The sequence below is a fragment of the Schistocerca serialis genome, chromosome 12 (genome assembly GCF_023864345.2).
Source record: "Schistocerca serialis cubense isolate TAMUIC-IGC-003099 chromosome 12, iqSchSeri2.2, whole genome shotgun sequence".
Lineage (NCBI taxonomy): Eukaryota > Metazoa > Arthropoda > Insecta > Orthoptera > Acrididae > Schistocerca > Schistocerca serialis.
The window spans coordinates 79,679,774-79,698,433 of NC_064649.1; the positions used below are offsets into that span (position 1 = coordinate 79,679,774).

At 46.5% G+C, this 18,660-nt stretch overlaps 1 protein-coding gene and 1 pseudogene across 1 annotated transcript in view; both read left to right on the forward strand.

Moving 5' to 3' along the window:
• The window catches only part of LOC126428351 (probable cytochrome P450 304a1), a 124,670-nt gene that overhangs the window by 7,051 nt on the left and 98,959 nt on the right, over positions 1-18,660 (forward strand). The window lies entirely within an intron of this gene.
• On the forward strand, positions 4,168-4,285 carry LOC126428531 (5S ribosomal RNA; annotated as a pseudogene).

Consider the following 18,660-nt stretch of genomic DNA (forward strand, 5'->3'; position numbering starts at 1 on the left):
ACCTAAGGACACCACACACACACATCCGTGCCCGAGGCAGGATTCCAACGTGCGACCGTAGCAGTCGTGCGGTTCCAGACTGAAGCAACTAGAACCGCTCGGCCACCCCGGCCGCCAATGTCCTATCATCCTGTCCCTTCTCTTATCAGTGTTTTCCAGATGTTTCTCTCGAACCCGGGATCTCCTGCTTACATGGCAGTCGCTCTGTCCACCAGAGCCAACGAGGGCACAGAGGATAGTCCGCCTGCAGGGACGCTACATTTGTAGTGCTCTTAATAGATGTTCGTCCATCACACTCATTGCTAGTGGCAGATTAATCTACCAAGTCCCGTATGAGTTGGGGCATAGCGTGTGCGTTCGCACAAGAAGGCCAATGGCTGGGTAGCCTTTTTTAACTATATATGAAGGTAGTAACTGTTCCCGATTTAATTATTATTTCTTTCTAGAGAAGCTGCACGGTCATCAGTGGTATCTGTTATTTCGGGAACAGATACTACCTTCATATACAGGGTGTTACAAAAAGGTACGGCCAAACTTTCAGGAATCATTCCTCAAACACAAAGAAATAAAATATGTTATGTAGACATGTGTCCGGAAACGCTTACTTTCCATGTTAGAGCTCATTTTATTACTTCTCTTCAAATCACATTAATCGTGGAATGGAAACACACAGCAACAGAACGTACCTGCGTGACTTCAAACACTTTGTTACAGGAAATGTTGAAAATGTCCTCCGTTAGCGAGGATACATGCATCCACCCTCCGTCGCATGGAATCCCTGATGCGCTGATGCAGCCCTGGAGAATGGCGTATTGTATCACAGCCGTCCACAATATGAGCACGAAGAGTCTCTACATTTGGTACCGGGGTTGCGTAGACAAGAGCTTTCACATGCCCCCATAAATGAAAGTCAAGAGGGTTGAGGTCAGAAGAGCGTGGAGGCCATGGAATTGGTCCGCCTCTACCTATCCGTCGGTCACCGAATCTGTTGTTGAGAAGCGTACGAGCACTTCGAATGAAATGTGCAGGAGCTCCATCGTGCATGAACTACATGTTGTGTCGTACTTGTAAAGGCACATGTTCTAAGGTAGAGGATCCCGTATGAAATCATGATAACGTGCTCCATTAAGCGTAGGTGGAAGAACATGGGGCCCAATCAAGACATCACCAACAATGCCTGCCCAAACGTTCACAGAAAATCAGTGTTGATGACGTGATTGCACAATTGCGTGCGGATTCTCGTCAGCCCACCCATGTTGATTGTGAAAATTTACAATTTGATCACGTTGGAATGAAGCCTCATCCGTAAAGAGAACATTTGCACTGAAATGAGGATTGACACATTGTTGGATGAACCATTCGCAGAAGTGTACCCGTGGAGGCCAATCAGCTGCTTATAGAACCTGCACACGCTGTACCTCTCCATACAGTGACGTGGTCAACGTTACCTTGTACAGCAGCAACTTCTCTGACGCTGACATTAGGGTTATCGTCAACTGCACGAAGAATTGCCTCGTCCGTTGCAGGTGTCCTCGTCGTTCTAGGTCTTCTCCAGTCGCGAGTCATAGGGTGGAATGTTCCGTGTTCCCTAAGACGCCGATCAATTGCTTCGAACGCCTTCCTGTCTGGACACCTTCGTTGTGGAAATCTGTCTCGATACAAACGTACCGCGCCACGGCTTTTGCCCCGTGCTAATCCATACATCAAATGGGCATCTGCCAACTCCGCATTTGTAAACATTGCACTGACTACAAAACCACGTTCGTGATGAACACTAACCTGTTGATGCCACGTACTGATGTGCTTGATGCTAGTACTGTAGAGCAATGAGTCGCATGTCAACACAAGCACCGAAGTCAACATTACCTTCCTTCAATTGGGCCAACTGGCGGTGAATCGAGGAAGTACAGTACATACTGACGAAACTAAAATGAGCCCTAACATGGAAATTAAGCGTTTCCGGACACATGTCCACATAACATCTTTTCTTTATTTGTGCGTGAGGAATGTTTCCGGAAAGTTTGGCCGTACCTTTTTGTAACACCCTGTATAGTTTATTATAATAACCCTGTATATTCTGGCGCCAGATTACGCAGCTGAACACCGCCAGTTATTACGCGCGGCATACTGCACGGAGCTTCTGTTGTACGAAATGGTAGGTCATAAGTCCGCGAATCACTTACATGTAAATGCTTTTTTTGATTAAACAGAAAAAAGTGTATAATTGGCCAGTGTCTATTTAGTATCCGTAGTACGTAACGGAAAAACGCCTATGGTTAGATATCGAGAAGGCGTGCTTTGTGGCATGTCACGACTACTATTTATGGCTCAAAACAAGTAGTTCTGAAAGAACTTTCACCTATTATTGCGAAATGTAACAGTTAAATCGTAAATGAAATTGTTGGAACGCAGTGCGAAATACACTCCTGGAAATGGAAAAAAGAACACATTGACACCGGTGTGTCAGACCCACCATACTTGCTCCGGACACTGCGAGAGGGCTGTACAAGCAATGATCACACGCACGGCACAGCGGACACACCAGGAACCGCGGTGTTGGCCGTCGAATGGCGCTAGCTGCGCAGCATTTGTGCACCGCCGCCGTCAGTGTCAGCCAGTTTGCCGTGGCATACGGAGCTCCATCGCAGTCTTTAACACTGGTAGCATGCCGCGACAGCGTGGACGTGAACCGTATGTGCAGTTGACGGACTTTGAGCGAGGGCGTATAGTGGGCATGCGGGAGGCTGGGTGGACGTACCGCCGAATTGCTCAACACGTGGGGCGTGAGGTCTCCACAGTACATCGATGTTGTCGCCAGTGGTCGGCGGAAGGTGCACGTGCCCGTCGACCTGGGACCGGACCGCAGCGACGCACGGATGCACGCCAAGACCGTAGGATCCTACGCAGTGCCGTAGGGGACCGCACCGCCACTTCCCAGCAAATTAGGGACACTGTTGCTCCTGGGGTATCGGCGAGGACCATTCGCAACCGTCTCCATGAAGCTGGGCTACGGTCCCGCACACCGTAAGGCCGTCTTCCGCTCACGCCCCAACATCGTGCAGCCCGCCTCCAGTGGTGTCGCGACAGGCGTGAATGGAGGGACGAATGGAGACGTGTCGTCTTCAGCGATGAGAGTCGCTTCTGCCTTGGTGCCAATGATGGTCGTATGCGTGTTTGGCGCCGTGCAGGTGAGCGCCACAATCAGGACTGCATACGACCGAGGCACACAGGGCCAACACCCGGCATCATGGTGTGGGGAGCGATCTCCTACACTGGCCGTACACCACTGGTGATCGTCGAGGGGACACTGAATAGTGCACGGTACATCCAAACCGTCATCGAACCCATCGTTCTACCATTCCTAGACCGGCAAGGGAACTTGCTGTTCCAACAGGGCAATGCACGTCCGCATGTATCCCGTGCCACCCAACGTGCTCTAGAAGGTGTAAGTCAACTACCCTGGCCAGCAAGATCTCCGGATCTGTCCCCCATTGAGCATGTTTGGGACTGGATGAAGCGTCGTCTCACGCGGTCTGCACGTCCAGCACGAACGCTGGTCCAACTGAGGCGCCAGGTGGAAATGGCATGGCAAGCCGTTCCACAGGACTACATCCAGCATCTCTACGATCGTCTCCATGGAAGAATAAGCAGCCTGCATTGCTGCGAAAGGTGGATATACACTGTACTAGTGCCGACATTGTGCATGCTCTGTTGCCTGTGTCTATGTGCCTGTGGTTCTGTCAGTGTGATCATGTGATGTATCTGACCCCAGGAATGTGTCAATAAAGTTTCCCCTTCCTGGGACAATGAATTCACGGTGTTCTTATTTCAATTTCCAGGAGTGTACGTCTAAACTGGAGAAAGAGTCCGTGCAATCAATTTAGTTCCTTCAGCTCTAAAATAAGGTGTGATAGATAATCCGTACTATGTTAATATCAATATCTATTAATTATGGTTTCAATGTCGGGAAAGGGAAGCGAATGAAAGAGACCTTATAAAGAGTCACAGACGGGGCAGAAAAACTTAATTTAGAGGAGAGTGGCGAGAAGAAGACAAATGTAAGCATTGATGGCAAATCCAAAGGAGAGGAGGTGGTGGGGGAAGGATGCCATGAATATACACCGCTTAATCACAATGTCTCGATTCAGACTATGATCTGTGCTGGGCAGTGACGGCCATGCCGTAGTGGTAACACCGGTTCCCGTCAGATAACCGAAGTTAAGCGCTGTCGGGCTGGGCTAGCACTTGGATGGGTGACCATCCGATATGCCGAGCGCTGTTGGCAAGCGGGACGCACTCAGGCACCTCACCTTGTGAAGCAAACTGAGCTACTTGAAAGAGAAGTAATGGTTCCCGTCACTAAAACTGACAACTGCCGGGAAAGCGGTTTATTATTATAAAGTTTTTCGCGTCTGCAGGCCCTTGCAAGCTGACGTACGTACTTTTCAAGTATTGAGTAGGCGCGTGGTACAAACTGAGCTGGCTACACTACTGGCATGTTTTACTACTGTCTTTTGAAAGACGCACACTCAAGTCCAGTGCTTCATTTGTCATCTGTTTCACACTACCGTAGATAATTTCCAGTAGGACATTAAGTTTTATGAATGATTTGTATTTCCAATTTAATCTCAAACTTTTCACTGTCTTGTTTAATTTATCCTTTGCGAACCATATTAAAGTTTAAGGTTTTGTCGCTCCAAAAAGCCTGCCGGCCTGGGCGGTGTCACGGTTAGCTCCCCCTTCCCTCCCCCTCCCTCTCCCCCACCCCTTTCCCCTCCCCCCCCCCACCCCCACCCCGCGACAAACGTCCTGCGGAACGTTTAAGGTAAAGTCTTGAGTACATAGGAAGTAAATATCCAGATTATCCATTAGTTATAGGTGGAGACTTTAATCTGGCATCCATTGACTGGGAAAATCACAGGGGGCAGAAGTAAAGACTCGTGTGAAGTTATTCTAGGAGAGCTCTCAACGTACAACCTTGAGCAATTGGTTAGAAAACCAATTCGAAATGGGAACATATTAGATATCTTGGCAACAAACAGACCTGATCTTTTTGAGGAAGTTAATCTAGAAGAAGGTATTAGCGACCATTATGTTGTTGTGGCTTCTATGTCAGTGGAAGTTGCAAAAAAGCCAAAGAAGCAGCGTAGAGTTTTCTTGTTTGGGAAAGCAGACGAAAGTATCATTAATGAATATCTTCATAGTCAGCTCCAAGCATTCACAGCGGGACACAAAGATATTGAGCATCTTTGGTCGAAATTTAAAGTTATTGTCCACCATGTGATAGAGAAGTATGTGCCTAGCAAAAATTTAGGGGAGGAAAAGGATCCACCTTCCTGCAACAAACATATTAGAATGTTGTTGAGTAAGCAGAGAATTTTGCTCAGTAGTTTTAAACGTAGTCATTGCCCCGCGAAATCAAAGCAGCTGTCAAAAGGCCAATGAGAGATTCTTTTAACGAATTTGAAAGCAATATTTTATCTGCAGATTCTAAAATTAACCCCAAAAATTTTGGTCGTACGTAAAATCTATGAACGCGCTTGAAATAATTCAATACCTTCTCTTCCTGACAGTACGGGTAATGTAACGGATAATGAAATTCTAAACCTAGCTTTCAAAAACTCGTTTACGGTAGAGGACTGCGGCACCATTCCCCCTTTCAATTATCGAACAAACGCAAGGTTGGCTGACATAGTGTTTAGTGTATCTGGGATTGTAAAACGTTAAGATCCTTAGACGCCAAGAAGGCATCTGGCTCAGACAGCATCCCCGTAAGATTATATGTTGGCTATGCTACAGATATAGCACCATTCTTATCCATCATCTATCAGAGATCATTGGAACAGGGGAAAATTCCATGGGACTGGAAGAAGGCCCAGGTCATAGCAATCTATAAAAAGGGTAGAAAATCGGATGCACATAATTACCGGCCAATTTCACTGACATCGATTTGTTGTAGAATCATAGAACGTATTTAGTGTTCGGACATAATGACCTTTCTAGACTCTGAGAAGCTCATCTGCAAAAACCAGCACGGTTTCAGGAAACAGCGGTCATGCGAGACACAGTTGGCCCTCTCTGTGCATGACACACAACAGGCTATAGATACCGGCTCCCAGGTTGATGCCATATTTATCGACTTTCGTAAGGCGGTCGATTCATTTCCGCACTGTCGCTTGCTACAAAAAGTTCGCGATTACGGTCTATCCGATGACATATGCGGTTGGATAGAAAGTTTTCTAACAGGGAGCAGTATATCGTCTTGAACGGGGTGACTTCAACAGAAACAAGCGCAACTTCCGGTGTGCCCCAGGGCAGCGTAATAGATCCTCTGCTTTTTATGATTTACATAATCGATCTGGTTGATGGTATTGACAGCGGCATTAGACCGTTTGCCGATGATGCTGTAATCGCGTGAACAAATCAATGAGGAGTTGCAGAGAATAAATGCGTGATGTAATGACCGGCAGTTATCTCTCAATATTAGCAAGTGTAACCTACTGCATACAACAAGGCGAAAATCCCCATTAATGTACGAGTACAAAATAAATGCCCAGTCTTTGGAAGCGGTAACATCCGTCAAGTATCTGTGTGTGACTATTCGAAATGTTCTCAAATGAAATGATCAGATTACACAAGTAACGGGTAAGGCGAACTCTAGATTGCGGTATATTGGTAGAATCTGGAAGCGATGCAGTCCTTCAACAAAGGAAATGTCTTACAATCCGTTAGTTCGTCCAGTCTTATAGTATTGTTCGTCTGTTGGGCCTGATTCCAGAGATTGAGAAGGTCCCAAGAAAAGCGGCAAGATTCGTGACTGGTACATTTAGCCATCGCGAGAGCGTTACAAATCTCATAGAAAGTTTGAAGTGGGGCACACTTGCAGATAGACGGCGCGCTAAACGGAAGGGGCTGCTCACTAAATTGCGAAATCCGATCTTGGCCGAGGACGTAGAGCATATATTATTACCACCAACTTTCAAATAGCGTAATGAACACGATTCAAAGATAAGGGAAATTAGAGCTCGTACTGGGGCGTTCAGTCGTTTTTCCCTCGCGCGATCCACGAGTGGAACAGAGGGGGGAAAATATGACTTTGGCGCGAATTGTGCCCTCCGCCACACACCGTTTGGTGGCTAGTGGAGTATATATGATGTAGATCCAGCGCGCATCCGGTCGCCCCTAAAACTTTGAACCTTTCTAGATACCTAATTCAAATCCATAGAGTTCTGATTTGATTTGGTGTGTTTAACGTTGGTTTACACACACCAGCTATACGATAAAAAATGTTTTTATCTAGGTTCACTCTTACACAGAAGATAACAGTAACCAGCCACTTTTTACAACGCTATTTATTTATTTAAATAGCGTCGTTACCGGTTTCGAACTAAGAGGTTCATCTTCAGACGGCTAGTTCACATTTTCAATTAGCTTTCGTCTTTTGTTTCCCCAACTGACGAAATTTCCTTGGTGTGGTGGTGCCGATGAAATATTCGCGCCATTATGTTCCAGTGCAGAGTGCTTATAATCTTGCAGCAGCGAAAACTGTATGATGAATTTTTTATGAATATGTATGCACATAATGTAAAGCACCACTCACACACTAAGAAGTTTCATCACATGGAGCTATGTAGACAAAGATGGCAATATTACAACCTGCTTTACATTATGTGCACACATATCCATAAAAAAAGTCCCTCAGGACAACATCCAACAACAGCATCAATCGAAGTCAAGTTGGACGCATAAGGTCCAGATTTGGACCAAAGCCTTATTAACATGCTCAGTGTGCGAAGCATTTCTCTTGAATAAATCATCCATTTTTTTCTGAAACTGTAATCATTTGTTTGTCTGTACTTGTATATAACATCTACAGCTTTCCATCTCGTTCGGATAATTTGTGATGCGCTTATTTTTTGTCTTAGTTTGTTTGGTATTCATTCGTTACGGAAATATTTAGAATACCTAGCATTAGCTGTCTCGCTCTGTGTGTGTGTGTGTGTGTGTGTGTGTGTGTGTGCGTGCGTGCGTGAGGGAGAGAGACATAGAGAGAGAGAGAGAGAGAGAGAGGACGTAATCTATTGGCGTCGTGTCATCCTAACCATGACTACAGTGTGTATTAATATATGACAGATATAAGGAAATTAATTCTGCTTATTTCAGCAAGCAAGTATTGCGACAAACGAACCGCTTCGGTCATCCGTCAGTTATCGTGTGACCGCCGGGGCGTGTCGATCGTAAATTGACTGATAGCAGTGTTGTCGCGGACTTTAGCCAGTGTGACGCGATATCGGCCCTGGGAACTTACCAGAGATTTGTTCTAACTATCACAATTTGGCTGTTGACATTCTTATCGGCGTTCGCGTGCAGCAAGTTTGTTGTACTGTTTTGTTTTGCTACCAGACATGGTTTCAAGTGGGAAATAAGCTTTGCGCAACGCATTCTCAAATGTACCGTGTTTCACTCGGTGACAATCCAGTCGCCGGCTGCCAATGAACATTTTTCAGGAAAATTTCATCTTACCACACCTACACTATGTGATCAAAAGTATCCGGACACATGGCTGAAAATGACTTACAAATTCGTGGCGCAATCCATCAGTGATGCTGTAATTCAATATGGTGTTGGCCCATCCTTAGCCTTGATGACTACTTCCACTCTCGCAGGCGTACGTTCAGTCAGGTGCTGGGAGAGGAGTGCTGCATTGAGGAGAGGTATCGAAGTTGGTCGGTGAGGCCTGGCACGAAGTCGGCGTCACCAAACATCGCAGAGGTGTTCTATAGGATTCAGGTCAGGCCTCTGTGCAGGCCAGTCCATTACAGGGATGTTATTGTAGTGTAAGCACTCCGCCACAGGCCGTGCATTATGAACAGGTGCTCGATCGTGTTGAAAGATGCAATCGGCATCCCCGAATTGCTCTTCAACGGTGGGAAGCAAGAAGGCGGTTAAAACAGCTGTGTACGCCGGTGCTGTGATAGCGCCACGCAAACCGCCTCCATGAAAAATACGACCACACCATAACACCACCGCCTGGGAATTTTACTGTTGGCACATTCACCGGGCATTCGCCATACCCACAGCCTGCCATCGGATCGCCACATAGCGTACCGTGATTCGCCACTCCACACAACGTTTTTCCACCGTTCAATCGTCCAATGTTTACGCTCCTTAAACCAAGCGAGGCGTCGTTTGGCATTTACCGGCGGGATGTGTGGCTTATAAGCTGCAGCTCGACCAAGTTACCTCCCGTCTAACTGTCATATTACTTGCAGTGGATCCTGATGCAGTTTGGAATTGAATTCCTGTGTGATGGTCTGGAAAGATGTGTGCCTATTACACATTACGAGCATCTTCAACTATCGGCGGTCTCTGTCAGTCAACAGACGAGGTCGGCCTTTACGCTTTTCAAAAATGGCTCTGAGCAATATGGGACTTAACTTCTAAGGTCATAAGTCCCCTAGAACTTAGAACTACTTAAACCTAACTAACCTACGGACATCACACACATCCATGCCCGAGGCAGGATTCGAACCTGCGACCGTAGCGGTCACGCGGTTCCAGACTGTAGCGCATAGAACCGCTTGGCCACCCCGGCCGGCTTTACGCTTTTGTGCTGTGCGTGTCCCTTCACGTTTCCACTTCACTATCACATCGGAAACAGTGGACTTAACGATGTTTAGGAGTGTGGAAATCTCGCGTACAGACGTATGACACAAGTGACACCCAATCAACTGACTCACGATGTCTAATGACTGCTGACGTCGCTGATATGGAGTATCTGGCGGTAGGTGGCAGCGCAATGCACCTATTATGAAAAACGTATGTTTTTGGGGGTGTCCGGATACTTTTGATCACATAGTGTATATCTAGATGATGGCCAACGAAAACTAGCATCGGTGCAAAGGCAGAAGTGCAAAAACACATAAACAGATTCGACTTTTGCCGTCTGTCTGCGTCACTAACCGGCAGTTATACACCCTACAGGATGCCTCCGAAACCTTCACCCAGTTTCACAGCACTACATCTTCTATATAAATGGACTTAAAAAGTTGGAGTTAATTTTGTCTTACACACGACAACAAAGTCCTTACGGTGGAAGGTACCATTCGCTTTTACAAGCGTATATCGTTGTTTGCATACCCACACACTATCTGATCAGAAGTCTCAGATGTTCGTATGGGGTATGTCCATTCTTCAGCTTCACGGCGCCTTGAATTCTGATGGAGATACTGTCAGTGAGGTTTCTGAATGTCACTCGAGGAACGGCAGCCCATACTTCCTCAACTCCCAGACCATAGAAGGTAGTGATATTGGACGCTGCGGTCTGGAGCGAAATGATGGTCTGACCCATCGGGAAGGTCTTCTGTTGGAATGAGGTCAGGACCATAGCCCCACATATGCTGCTTTATGACACAGTGCATTGTCATACCGGTACAATCAATCATCGTTTCCGAACTCTTCCCCTAATGTATGTAGTACGCAATGCCGTACAATGTATTCATATCCTTCTACATTTAGCTTTTTCTTGAGCACAATAAGGGAATCACACCCTATCCCTGAAAACTACCCCCATACCGTAATTTAATCTCCGAACTTCACTGTTAGCAAAAAAAAAAAAAAAAAAGTGGTTCAAATGGCTCTAAGCACTATGGGACTTAACATCTTAGGTCATCAGTCCCATAGAATTGGAATTACTTAAAGCTAACTAACCTAAGGACATCACACACATCCATGCCCGACGAAGGGTTCGATCTGCGACCTTAGCAGCAACGCGGTTCCGGACTGAAGCGCCTAGAACCGCTCGACCACAGCGGCCGGCACTCTTAGCACAACACACGATGGCAGCTAAAAAGGTGGCTTACAAAACACTCGTTCAACCTATACTTGAGTATTGCTCCTCAGTGTGGGTTCCGAACCAGGTCGGGTTGACGGAGGAGATAGAGAAGATCCAAAGAGGAGCGGCGAGTTTCGTCACAGGGTTATTTGGTAAGCGTGATAGCGATACGGAGATGTTTAGCAAACTCAAGTGGCAGACTCTGCAAGAGAGGCGCTCTGCATCGCGGTGTAGCTTTCTGTCCAGGCTTCGAGAGGGTACGTTTCTGGATGAGGTATCGAATATATTGCTTCCCCCTACTTATACCTCCCGAGGAGATCACGAGTGTCAAATTAGAGAGATTCGAGCGCGCACGTAAGCTTTCCGGCAGTCGTTCTTCCCGCGGACCATACGCGACTGGAACAGGAAAGGGAGGTAATGACAGTGGCATGTAAAGTGCCCTCCGCCACACACCGTTGGGTGGCTTGCGGAGTATAAATGTCGATGCGGATGTAGGCCTTGCAGGTATTCGTCGAACTCAAAGCCTTCCATCGGCTTGCCGCAGGGTACAGAGCATGATTTCATCACTTACTCGGTTGCAGGCCGGCCGTAGTGGCCGAGCGGCTCTAGGCGCCACAGTCAGGAACCGCGCGACCGCTACGGTCGCAGGTTCGAATCCTGCTTCGGGCATGGATGTGTGTAACGTCCTTAGGTTAGTTAGGTTTAAGTAGTTCTAAGTTCTAGGGGACTGATGACCTCAGAAGTTAAGTCCCACAGTGCTCAGAGCCATTTGAACCATTTGAACTCGGTTGCAGTCATCCACTGTCCAGTGGCGTTGCGCGCGGAATGCTCCCACGTGGTTAGAGGCGCCTTGCCTCGGTTCGCCCCCCCCCCCCCCCGGTCGGGCGCACGGATGTGAGTGTTGTCTTTAGCGTAAGTTAGTTTAAGTAGTGTGTAAGCCTAGGGACAGATACCGTTAGTTTGATTCCTTAGGAGTTGAGCTGCACGACCATTGTACCTCAATACTTTTTTATCTCCTTTCACAGTCATTGCGCTATCTGGACAGCTGGTAGCAATCTGGAGCTCAGAAATGATTTGCTTCCGCTGATTTCATGCAACTTTAACAAACACTCTCGACAATGCTCGACGGTCCCTGTCCGTTAGTAGAAAAGGTGGGCGTAGCCTCGCTCGGCTATGGTTGTTCCTTTTCGTTTCCATTTTACAAAATCACATCAACAACAATAGACTTGGCCAGTTTTAGAAGGTTCTCCGATGGATCTGTTACTCAGGTGACATACAACGACTAATCCACGTTCGAAGTCACTGTGTTCCGCTGACGAACTAATTCCGCGGTTGCGGCTTTTCTACTGACATACAATCCCCCTTGCCTTCATTTACAGGGTGTTACAAAAAGGTACGGCCAAACTTTCAGGAAACATTCCTCACACACAAAGAAAGAAAATATGTTACGTGGACATGTGTCCGGAAACGCTTACTTTCCATGTTAGAGCTCATTTTATTACTTCTCTTCAAATCGCATTAATCGTGGAATGGAAACACACAGCAGCAGAACGTACCAGCATGACTTCAAACACTTTGTTACAGGAAATGTTCAAAATGTCCACCGTTGCCGAGGATACATGCATCCACCCTCCGTCGCATGGAATCCCTGATGCGCTGATGCAGCCCTGGAGAATGGCGTATTGTATCACAGCCGTCCACAATACGAGCACGAAGAGTCTCTACATTTGGTACCGGGGTTGCGTAGACAAGAGCTTTCAAATGCCCCCATAAATGAAAGTCAAGAGGGTTGAGGCCAGGAGAGTGTGGAGGCCATGGAATTGGTCCGCCTCTACCAATCCATCAGTCACCGAATCTGTTGTTGAGAAGCGTACGAGCACTTCGACTGAAATGTGCAGGAGCTCCATCGTGCATGAACTACATGTTGTGTCGTACTTGTAAAGGCACATGTTCTAGCAGCACATGATAACGTGCTCCATTGAGCGTAGGTGGAAGAACATGGGGCTCAATCAAGACATCACCAACAATGCCTGCCCAAACGTTCACAGAAAATCAGTGTTGATGACTTGATTGCACAATCGCGTGAGGATTCTCGTCAGCCCACACACGTTGGAATGAAGCCTCATCCGTAAAGAGAACATTTGCACTGAAATGAGGATTGACACATTGTTGGATGAACCATTCGCAGAAGTGTACCCGTGGAGGTCAATCAGCTGCTGATAGTGCCTGCACACGCTGTACATGGTACGGAAACAACTGGTTCTCCCGTAGCACTCTCCATACAGTGACGTGGTCAACGTTACCTTGTACAGCAGCAACTTCTCTGACGCTGACATTAGGGTTATCGTCAACTGCACGAAGAATTGCCTCGTCCATTGCAGGTGTCCTCGTAGTTCTAGGTCTTCCTCAGTCACGAGTCATAGGCTGGAATGTTCCGTGCTCCCTAAGACGCCGATCAATTGCTTCGAACGTCTTCCTGTCGGGACACCTTCGTTCTGGAAATCTGTCTCGATACAAACGTACCGCGCCACGGATATTGCCCCGTGCTAATCCATACATCAAATTGGCATCTGCCAATTCCGCATTTGTAAACATTGCACTGACTGCAAAACCACGTTCGTGATGAACACTAACCTGTTGATGCTACGTACTGATGTGCTTGATGCTAGTACTGTAGAGCAATGAGTCGCATGTCAACACAAGCACCGAAGTCAACATTACCTTCCTTCAATTGGGTCAACTGGCGGTGAATCGAGGAAGTACATACTGACGAAACTAAAATGAGCTCTAACATGGAAATTAAGCGTTTCCCGACACATGTCCAGATAACATCTTTTCTTTATTTGTGTGTGAGGAATGTTTTCTGAAAGTCTGGCCGTACCTTTTTGTAACACCCTGTATAATGGCGGACAATTTCCCGTAACACCTAGCGGTTAGGTCCGTATTGCGTAATGGCGTGTGGTTACTTCTCATGAGACAGTACGTGACTGATTAACGACTATGTCATGTGATACTACATCTACATCTAAATCTACATTCATACTCTGCAAATCACATTTAAGTGTCTGGCAGAGGGTTCATCGAACCACCTTCACAATTTTCTATTATTCCGATCTCGTACAGCGCGCGGAAAGGATGAACACCTATATCTTTCCGTACGAGCTCTGATTTCCCTTATTTTATCGTGGTGATCGTTCCTCCCTATAGAGGTCGGTGTCAACAAAATATTTTCGCATTCGGAGAAGAATGTTGGTGATTGGGATTTCGTGAGAAGATTCCGTCGCATCCTATATCATTACTGTGACTCACTTTTCCATATTTCGCGATAATACAAAATGTGCTGCCTTTCTTTGAACGTTTTCGAATTACTCCGTCAGTCCTATCTGGCAAGGATCCCACACCGCGCAGCAGTATTCTAGAAGAGGACGGACAAGCGTAGTGTAGGCAGTCTCCTTAGTATGTACGTTACATGTTATAAGTGTCCTGCCAATAAAACGCAGTCTTTGGTTAGCTTTCCCCACAACATTTTCTACGTGTTCCTTCCAATTTAAGTTGTTCGTAATTGTAATACCTAGGTATTTAGTTGAATTTACGGCTTTTAGATTAGACTGATTTATCGTGTAACCGAAGTTTAACGAGTTCCTTTTAGCAGTCATGTGGATGACCTCACACTTTTAGTTATTTAAGGTCAACTGCCACTTTTCGCACCATTCAGATATCTTTTCTAAATCGTTTTGCAGTTTGTTTTCATCTTCTGATGACTTTATTAGTCGATAAACGACAGCGTCATCTGCAAACAACCAAAGACGGCTGCTCAGATTGTCTCCCGAATCGTTTATATAGATAAAGAACAGCAAAGGGCCTGTAACACTACTTTGGGGAAAGCCAGAAATCACTAATGTTTTACTCGATGACTTTCCGTCAGTTACTACGAACTGTGACCTCTCATGATTTACTTTGCGTTTGTACAAAAGATCTGTTAATCCACACATATAACAAAATGGATGTACGTATAGGGTGACAGTCACTGGACTGTATGAAATAAAAGCCTCATAATGTCAGAACGGTTTGCGTTAGGACGTTCAAACTGCACGGTTGGCCGCGGGGCATGATGGGAATTAAAAAACGCGTTCAATCACAATTTTTCGTGTTTGATTTAGTTGTTGTTGTTGTTGTTTTTGTTGTCTTTAGTCCTGAGACTGGTTTGGTGCAGGTCTCCATGCTAATCTATCCTGTGCAAGCTTCTTCATCTCCCAGTACCTACTGCAACCTACATCCTTCTGAATCTGCTTAGTGTATTCATCTCTTGGTCTCCCTCTACGATTTTTACCCTCCACGCTGCCCTCCAATACTAACTTGGTGATCACTTGATGCCTCAGGACATATCCTACCAACCGATCCCTTCTGCGAGTCAAGTTGTGCCACAAACTTCTTTTCTCCCCAATCCTATTCAGTACCTCATTAGTTACGTGATCTACCCAAACTTACGAACTTCGTAAGTCAGACGCTTACGAAGTTCGTAACCTAACATAAAACCTTTTCGTAGGAGGAATATACATTTCATCTCATTCAAGAGAACAAATAAATTATGTATTATGACGAATTACACCTGAAGATGGACCCACAGGGTCCGAAATGCATCGTGTACTGAGTAAAACACGAAAAATTGTGACTGAAGGCGTTTTTTTATTCATACCTCGAGTGTGTTGAGTACAATCACCTTTGAAGCTGCAAAATACGGATAAAATTAAAATGATGGGAATTAGTATGCGTATGCATGATTTGGTTTAGCGACGAAGCTCACCTTCATTTGGATGGGTTCGTTAATAAGCAAAATTGGTGCATCTCGGGGACAGAGAATCCGCATTTCGCGATAGAGAAGCCTCTTCACCCTCAACGAGTGACTGTGTGGTGTGCAGTGTCCAGTCACGGAATAATCGGTGCGATATTCCTTGATGGCACGGGGACTACCGAACCGTACGTGAAGGTTCTGGAAGATGATTTCATCCCTATTATCCAAAGAGACCCTGATTTCGACAAGATGCGGTTCATGCAAAACGGAACTCGACCCCGTCGAAGCAGCAGAATGTGTGATGTCCTGGAGAAGCAGTTTGAGGACCGCATTCTCGCTCTGGGGTACCAGGAGGCCACTGGCATGGGCCTCGACTCGCAGTCATATTCTACAGATCTGAACATATGTGACTCCTTTTTGTGTGGCTATATTAAAGACAAGGTGTACATCATTAACCACAAAACCATCGTTGAGCCGAAAACAGCCATTCAGGAGGTCATCGACAGCATCGATGTTCCGACACTTTGGCGATCAGGCAGTATTTCAGAATTCGTGTGCGCCACATCATCGTGGCCACGTCAGCGGTTGTAGGCGCTTCAGTCTGGAATCGCGCGATCGCTACCGTCGCAGGTTCGAATCCTGCCTCGGGTATGGATGCGTGTGATGTCATTAGGTTAGTTAGGTTTAAGTAACTTCCTCGCAGACCGAGACTCGAACTCGGGACCTTTGCCTTTCGCGGGCAAGTGCTCTACCATATGAGCTACCCAAGCAGGACTCACGCCCCGTCCTCACAGCTGTACTTCTGCCAGTGCCTCGTCTCCTACCTTCCAGGCTTTACAGAAGCTCTCCTACGAACCTTGCAGAACTAGCACTTCTGAAAGAAAGGATATGCGGTCCCGACTTCGAGTCTCGGTCCGGTATACAGTTTTAATCTGCCAGGAAGTTTGATATCAGCGCACACTCCGCTGCAGAGTGAAAATATCATTCTGAAAACATCCCCCAAGCTGTGGCTAAGCCATGTCTCCGCAATACCATTTCTTTCATAAGAGCTAGTTCTGAAAGTTTCGCAGGAGTGCTTCTGTAAAGTCTGGAAGGTAGGAGACGAGGTACTGGCAGAAGTAAAGCTGTGAGGACAGGGCGTGTGTCGTGCTTGGGTAGCTCAGATGGTAGAGCACTCGTCCGCGAAAGGCAAAGGTCCCGAGTTCGAGTCTCGGTCAGGCACACAGTTTTAATCTGCCAGGAAATTTCATATCAGCGCACACTCCGCTGCAGAGTGAAAATCTCCCTTCTGGAAACATCCCCCAGGCTGTGGCTAAGCCATGTCTCCGCAATATCCGTTCTTTCAGAAGTGCTAGTTCTGCAAGTTTCGTAGGAGAGCTTCTGTAAAGTCTGGAAGGTAGGAGACGAGGTACTGGCAGAAGTAAAGCTGCGAGGACGGAGCGTGAGTCGTGCTTGGGTACCTCAGATGGTAGAGCACTTGCCCGCGAAAGGCAAAGATCCCGAGTTTGAGTCTCGGTCCGGCACACAGTTTTAATCTGCCAGGAAATTTCATATGAGCGCACACTCCGCTGCAGAGTGAAAATCTCCCTTCTGGAAACATCCCCCAGGCTGTGGCTAAGCCATGTCTCCACAATATCCGTTCTTTCAGAAGTGCTAATTCTGCAAGGTTCGTAGGAGAGCTTCTGTAAAGTCTGGAAGGTAGGAGACGAGGTACTGGCAGAAGTATAGCTGTGAAGACGGGGCGTGAGTTGTGCTTGGGTAGCTCAGATGGCAGAGCACTTGCCCGCGAAAGGCAGAGGTCCCGAGTTCGAGTCTCGGTCCGGCACACAGTTTTAATCTGCCAGGAAATTTCATATCAGCGCACACTCCGCTGCAGACTGAAAATCTCATTCTAGGTTTAAATTACGCCACTGTCTTAGTCAACGCTGGCCGCTGTGGCCGAGCGGCTCCAGGCGCCTCAGTCCGAAACCGCGCTACGGTCGTTCGAATCCTGCCTCGGCCATGGATATGTGTCATGTCCTTAGGTTAGTTCTGTTTAAGTAGTTCTAAGTCTAGGGGACTGACGACCTCAGATGTTAAGTCCCATAGTGCTCAGAGCCATTTGAACCACATCATCGTCAATGATGGCAGGTGTGTCGAACATGTCATAACCTGAATTGGAATATCTGTAGTGACGTTTACACGTTGAATGAAGTGTGTGCACGCCGTAGTTAGTAACTAATTTACGTTTTTCTTTCATGTGGTTCAACAATAGTCACCGTGTATGTCTCTACGTTCCACACTTGCTTCTACACCACTGCACCGATTTCAACCAAACTTGGTACACACATCCCTTACCGTCAGGCAACGATCGATGTATGGGTGAGAACCACCTTCCCCGTTACAGTTCAGGAGATATAACGTCATAGACAATGATATAAGTGAAAAACCGATGCATCAAGCATGCCGTTTAAATTTATTGCTTCTGTGCTATTAACTCTGTTCGCAATAAGTTTCGTGGACAGTAACCGTATATGCCGCTAAATGTGCCTGCAGAATTATAGCATAGTAGAGCACATACTTTAGGAGAAATTACGTCATAAACGCTTAAAATATAAAGAACAGAAAATTCTGTTACGCAGTCGGAGAGATTGTCACGCCACGCGGCTGTACTTTTTGTTTTTTATCTGCAGGAGGTGGGCGCCGATGATACGGGCAGATAAATACATTCTTTATATTTTAAGCGTTTATGACGTAATTTCTCCTAAAGTATGTGCTCTACTATGCTATAATTCTGCAGGCACATTTAGCGGCATATACGGTTACTGTCCACGAAACTTATTGCGAACAGAGCTAATAGCACAGAAGTCCCATGAACGTTGTTCTGTAGTCGTCCGATCCTTGGGAAAGCTGTGAATACTAATTACCGATCTTAAAATGAGAGATATGCATATCACGGTCGTACAGCCTTCTGACAACGTCAGACAGATCGACAACGGTAGAAAGAGACAACATGAGAAACGGAGGCCATGTTTTAACTGAGATTATCTATGAC